The sequence below is a fragment of the Gracilinanus agilis genome, chromosome 2 (assembly GCF_016433145.1).
Source record: "Gracilinanus agilis isolate LMUSP501 chromosome 2, AgileGrace, whole genome shotgun sequence".
Lineage (NCBI taxonomy): Eukaryota > Metazoa > Chordata > Mammalia > Didelphimorphia > Didelphidae > Gracilinanus > Gracilinanus agilis.
Window position 1 is genome coordinate 38,943,737 of NC_058131.1, and position 6,921 is coordinate 38,950,657.

Here is a 6,921-nt window from a genome sequence, read left to right on the forward strand (position 1 = left end):
TAAGGAAAGGGAAGGAAAGGTAAACAAAGGTGTTGAGGATTAGGATTCCCTAATCTAAAATGGGCCTAAGCTTTTTCCCACACCACTAGCCTACAAAGGCTTGCTTTCTGCTCAAGGAACTCAAACATCCTTAAAACTCCTTATCTATCACTAAAAAACCCAAAACTTACTAAATAACCTTATGCTAATTACTAATCCTCTGTTTATATATTTACTGTCTCTGTAAATCTCCTTCAGCTTTGAATCAGTTGGTGGTCCTCTCACTCTCTGCCCACTGCCAGCCCTTCTAGGCCTACCTAGGCTTTTTAGACCTGACCAGGCCTCAAAATGGCCTGGTCCTCTCAGCAGTCACACAGAGGAAAAACAGTTTCTCTCTTTCTCTTTTCTGTTAATTTCCCCCACAAATTTATCCCAGAAACTCTAATGTGTTCTCCTCCTTCTCCTGCCACTGGGTTTTTTCAGTGTTCCAGGGAACAGAAACACCAGCCTCCAAGAGTCCATGGGCAGTTGGAAAACACTACCTGACTCCGGTTACCCAGAATTCTAACTACCACTCTTTCCAAGATTCTGATTGGCCTTAATGAAACCTTACCCACTATTCTTTACCTTGTCCTTAGCTGCTAATTAATCCTAATAGAGTAATCATCAATTCTTTATTTTCTTTATTCTCTTTTCATATTTTATCCTCTCAGACTCTCATCACTCTAAAATGGATTTAACTAATAGGTTTTTACCCCAAAACTATTACAACTTATTTATCTGGAAATTCCCACCTTTTATCCCTTAAAAGTTTTTTTTTTTTTTCCTATAGTGAGGAAACAAGATGGTTCTTGAATTCCAATGAAAACAATTACAAAATAGACAGGAAATGTATTTACCTTAAAGAAAATAAGAATAGCTAAATATTAAATTAAAACTCTGGTACTATTTGGTTGTTTCTGAATTCATACACCTTTTCTTTGAGCTACTTGCAGGCAGTTAACTTTTTAGTAGCACTATTGAAAACCTGTCTTTCTATGATTAATGATGGCTTCATATTCTAGTGATTTCATTACAGAATTGCTGTGCTGAGAGATGAGAGGATGCGTTTAGTTGCTTCAAAACAGATGAACAATAGTTCAAACTTATTAGCATTAAACATTTATATATTGTATCTTTAAATCCTCTGTTTATTCAACTAATGCAAACAGTTTATAACTTTTCTTTAATTTTCTTCACTCCATTCATCTCGAAATACTTAAAAATTTTCTCTAAACAGTTTAGTCCCTCCTTTGATAAAAGTCCCTTACTAAAACTAAAAAACTAAAATAAAACTGCATAAGTATTTTTTCTTTTTTTATTCAGATCCAACATTCATTGTACCAGCCATCATTCCAAATAGTCTATACACCACTAAGTATCCCTTTACCCTTTAGTTGCTAATCAATAACCCAAAGGAATCCAGATTTTAGAACGATTGTACTATTTAAACAATTAGCAAATTGTTCTTAGCACATTGCTTTATACAATTTATGTCAGACATTAATTTAGTCCATAGTAAAAAATTGGTAAACTGAAATAACTTCTTATGATTAAGCAAAATCCCTGATACTAAAGGGAGGAGGAAATGATCTCTAGAATAATCTCTCTCATAAGAGGATCATTTCCATATAGCTGGGTGGCAACTTTCAAGATCTTCTTATCCAACTTCCTCATTTTGAAGGCGAGGAAACTACTTATCCACGGTCACACATATGAAGTGTCAGAGGCAAAGACATCCTAACTACAGAGCCACCATGCTTTCCACTGAATCATACCGCTGTAGTCTAATGTGCCAAGATGGGGTGTATTAAGTACATGATGGAACTGGCACCAAATCCTTTACTCTTACTCATGTGCTACACATATGGCTTTGGGGTGAATTGAATGTTTTGTGAATGTTTGTGAAGGAGTTACCAAATGGACCAAGCACTAGCTCACGATGCTCTGAATGCTCTCCTGCTTATCAGGAACCTTCTTAAACCAGGATGCCCAGAACTGAATACAGGACTCCAGATGAGGGCTGAGAGGGGCTATACAAACACAAAGTGTTTCTAAAGATGCAAAAATGGGTACATCTATGGGTTGTTTCACTGCAAAACCTGGTATTAGTGTATGGAAAGAGCAGACTAATGAAATGGCCATCAGCTACCCAGCTCTGGTACATGAAAAGGCCAAGGCAGATGAGATCAAAAAGGGCTCAAGTAAGGACTCTCCCATGATCTGTCTCCTCTCTGAAGAGAGTTCTATTCCAGACATTATAAAAATCGGGTCTAGAATCACCAGGCTGGAAAGGATCTCATAGGACAGACTTGTCCATCACTTCTCCAAGGTGGCTGTCCTGTCTGCAGCATTCCCAAAAAGGACAGTGTGTGTGTGTGTGTGTGTGTGTGTGTGTGTGTGTGTGTGTGTGTGTGTCCACACATTCATTATGTATTGTAGAATGCTTGGCATATATATATGGCACTTAATAAATACTTATCGACTGATAGACTGATTTTTGTCTTTTTTGGTATACCAAGTGCTTAGTGCAGTGCCTAGGATAGAAGAGGATTTTTTTTAAATGCTCATTGATTACTGATTAGAAAAATAGCATGATGGGAGTTGAAGGGTTGCTAGTCATTATGGAACCTTATATGACACCTTCAGTAGAAATAAGGAAATTTAGAGAAAGAGCAGCTTTAGGGAGAAGAGGATGATTTCTATTTGGAACATGTTAAGTGGAAGATGATTAGAGGACATCCAGTTGGAGATCCCCAACAAGCAATTGGTCGAACTCAGACCAGGTAACCAAAATATGGAATGGACATATGGGTCAGGGAGTCATCTGCTTAAAAGTCATAATTGAACCCATTGGAGTTGGTGGGGTAACCAAGAGAGAGGGTGTAGACAAGTGACATTCCAGAGCCTTTGGGCACCATCCATAGCTTCAGGAAGGGACTCACATGAAAAACAGAATGAAGATGCCAGGCCTGCAGGCAGAAAGTCAGAAGCAAACACAAGATGTGGAAGACAACCTAGGCATTCCACTTTTTTTCTACCCAAAAGGCTGGAATTATCTGTCCTTTGAGGAACCCGCTCCTTTGATAGTTCTCCAGAATCTAAAGTCCAGACCAAGCAAATGAAAAAGGGAAATGTACTTCCATTCTAGAGAATAGCACCACTGCAGATGCCCACCAGTTCACTTCATCAACCTCTCTGGCAACCTAGCTGTACCAGGGCACAGTTACTAGAAAGAGGAGTAAGCAACAATGTGCTTCCTGTCCACCCCCATTCCTTTGGCACTTGCCAACCACAGCCTTGTGTCACAATCCTACTCTAAAGGGAATCCATGATGTCAGCTCCTTGAAGACAAAGATGATTTCATTTTTGTCTTTGTAACCCCACCCCAGTCAAGCCCAGTGCCTGGCACATAGTAGGTCTTCACAGAGGGATGCTGGACTTGGAGACAGGAAAGCTTTGACTCCTACCCTTTGATATATAACTAGCTGTGTAGTCATGTGTAAATCTCTTACCTTCTCTGCCCTCAAAGGATAATAATACCTGTTAGTAACTGCCTCACAGGATCAGTGTGAGGCTTAGAGGAGATGAGAGATAAAAATCCTTTACAAACCACAAGGCAGTAATCAGGGATTTTCTTCACTGGACTCTGGGAATTGTTCTTTTAAACACTCAAGTAATTTGTATCTCAGCATAACTGGCTTTCTTTGAAATCCCATAGGTTTATTTTTTTTTTTGCATTAAAAAAAAACATAATTTTGAGAAGGATCTCTAAACTTCCCCAGACTGACAAAGGGGTCCAGGACACAAAAAAAGGTTAAGAACCACTGGTCTAAATAAACATCATCTGTTATCAGTTGAATGACAGTCCTATTTGTCCTTACTCTGCAAAGGGAGGTTAGGAAAAAAAATCAAAGGATGGGAGAAACAATACAAGAAGAAGAGGAGGAAATTGGGAAGCCTGCTGGGTAGAAAAGGCATTTCCAAATTAATATGGGGGATATAAGTGGATAGAGTGCCAGGCCTGGAGTCAGGTACACTCATCTTCCTCAGTTCAAATCAGCCTCAGACACTTATTAGCTGTGTGACTCTGGGTAAGTAACTTTTCCTCAGTGTTATCATGTGTAAAATGATCTGAAGAAGGAAATGATGAACCATTCCATAATCTTTGCCAAGAAAATCCCAAAAAGAGTCACAAAGTCAGGCACAACTGAAAAACAACTAAACAAGATAATACGGACCCAATCAAAGACATGATGAAAGCCAAATCAGAATGTAATACAGCACAAAGCCCCAACTTTACAAATAAGAAAACAGAGACCAGGGACGATCAAAAGATTTGCTCTGACTCGCACTAGTCAAAAGAGAATGGCTAGTCAAAAAGAATGGCTTTCTTCTCATTCCCCAATCCTTCAGGACTTTTTTGTCTAGTATAACATTTTATGAATCAAGGATCCTTGTGGGAGACCCTTAACCATATCAATATAACTACCTGTTGGATCACAGGTGGACCCACGACTCCCTGCTTCCTTCTCTAAAAGGGGGCAACAGATGGCATTAGTGAATATATTTCACTGGGTTTAAGATTAACTAGCTTTAGGGGCAGCTGGGTAGCTCAGTGGATTGAGAGTCAGCCCTAGAGATGAGGGGTCCTAGGTTCAAAGCTGGCCTCAGACACTTCCCAGCTGTGTGACCCTGGACAAGTCACTTGACCCCCATTGCCCACCCTCATGACTCTTCCACCTATGAACCAATACACAGAAGTTAAGGATTTAAAAAAAAAATTAACTAGCTTTTCTTCTATGTCTAAAAGCATAATTGGATAGAATTTTTGTGGGCTGATTACCAGGCAACAGATTGGATCAACTGTTTGGTCCACCATCATCTACTTAGCTCTTGACTGCTAGAATTGTTGAGAAATTGATTCAAATCCATTGACATCATGGTCCATTGGTCATGCATGCATAGACATGGGCACAAAGATAAATATATAATGTATATGGCGCCAAGGCATTGTTGGTGGAGCTTTGAATTGGTCTAACCTCTCTGGGAAGCAATTTGGAATTAGTCTAGGAGAGTGCCTAACTGATTAGACCCTTTGCCCCAGAGAATCCACTATAAGGCAAAATTTAAACCCAGGTCTTCCTGACTCTGAGGTCAGCAGATTTCTTGCCAAAAGTCCTTCACTAGCACTGACAAGAGGGTGTTGGGCTTGGAATCAAGAAGATCTGGATTCAAATGCTGTCTCTAACAGGAGGTATCAAAGGCAGGACTTGAACCCAAGTTTCTCTAACTCGAAGGCCAGTTCTCTGACTCCCAGGTATCAGTAATGTGTAGCCTGGCTTTCTCAAGACATCCCAGGCTTGGTTTGTAAAAGCTGGGTGACAAATGTATTTTGTTGTTGTTTAGTCATTTCAGTCATGTCCAACTCTCCATGACCTCATTTGGGGTTTTCTCAGCAAAACAACGGAAGTCATTTTTCATTTCCTTCTTCAACTCATTTTACAGATGAGGAAACTGAGGCAATCGGGGTTAAATGGCTTACTCGGGGTCATGCAGCTAATAAGCGTCTAGTAATTGAATTCAGGTTCTCCTGACTCCAGACTCCAGACCTGGCGTTCTGTCCACTGAGCCACCTAGCTACATCTTCTGACTCTCCCATCCCTCAGACCCAGCCCTGGACACACACCTGACCCTTCCTGCCTATAATCGGCACAGCCTTCGTCCCCTGCTCTTCCTCATGTTGGCACAACTCTGAGCCCTCCTGGACCAAAGTCTTTTATGTCATCACCCCACTTATCTTCTCCTTCCTCAATATTTCAAAGGGGAAAAAATACTATCACAGGAAGGAAGTAATCAAGTGCCACACAGCTACATTCTGAGCTACTGCCCCTTGACAACTGGGAAATTCTCTCCGGGGGAGGAGTCAATACCTCAAAGGACTGAATGGGCAGATCTGTTGATAGTGAAACTCAGGGTTTTTCCTAGATTACCAAAGAGAAAAGAATATTCATCATCCCAGGAGCTCCATTTCTAGAATGACTCAATTAATGCTTCCCTCTACAAAGGGGCAGAAAATTAAACATCATGTACAAAAGGAGCATGGTGGAGAGAGCACCCAGCCTGGAGACAGGAGGACCTGGGTTCAGATCGGACCTCAGACCCTTTCTAGCTCTGTGACCCTAGCCAAGTCACTTAACCCCAATTGCCACTAAGATAGAAAGTAAAGAATTTTTTCTTTAAATTATATGTATATATTAATGTGTGGGGAACAGCAAGGAGGCCAATCTGGCAGGAGCGCAGGGTACAAGAAGAAGAGAACAATAAGATTGGAAAGGTAGATGAGACACATACCTGGAGACATTTTAAAGATCACAGGAGATGTTGTCAAGTGACTCAGTCCACAAATGTTATTTTAATTTAGCTGAACACCCCACAGCACTTGAAGCCTACCTGATGCTTTGCCATTCATTGTGCCCAAGTTATAAATAGGAGGAAGGATGAGGATGTGTCCAAATGCATTCATTGCTGTGGGGAGACCAAGACGGCACTGGATAGGGCTAGACCAGAGCATGTGCCTGGCCAGGACCAAAAATAAAAGAGTTGCCCCGGCTTCTCCTCCTGGCTTCTCCTCCTTTCACCTGGTCCTGAGCTCCCAGGAGGACCTGAGGCAGGAGACTCACAATGGAACTTGTAGGAGATATGAAGGGTGCCATGCTTCAGTTCACCAAGGCAGTCCCTCCCCATCATTCAGAGACACCCATCCCCTGGACAGACAGCCCTCCTCAGAGTGGTAGGGCTAGCCACCGCATTCCTATAAAAAGGGACTTTTAATGAAAGTCCAGGCCGTGGCTTCTAATGGTGGCAACGACTGACCACCCACTGGCCTCGCCCTTGTGGATC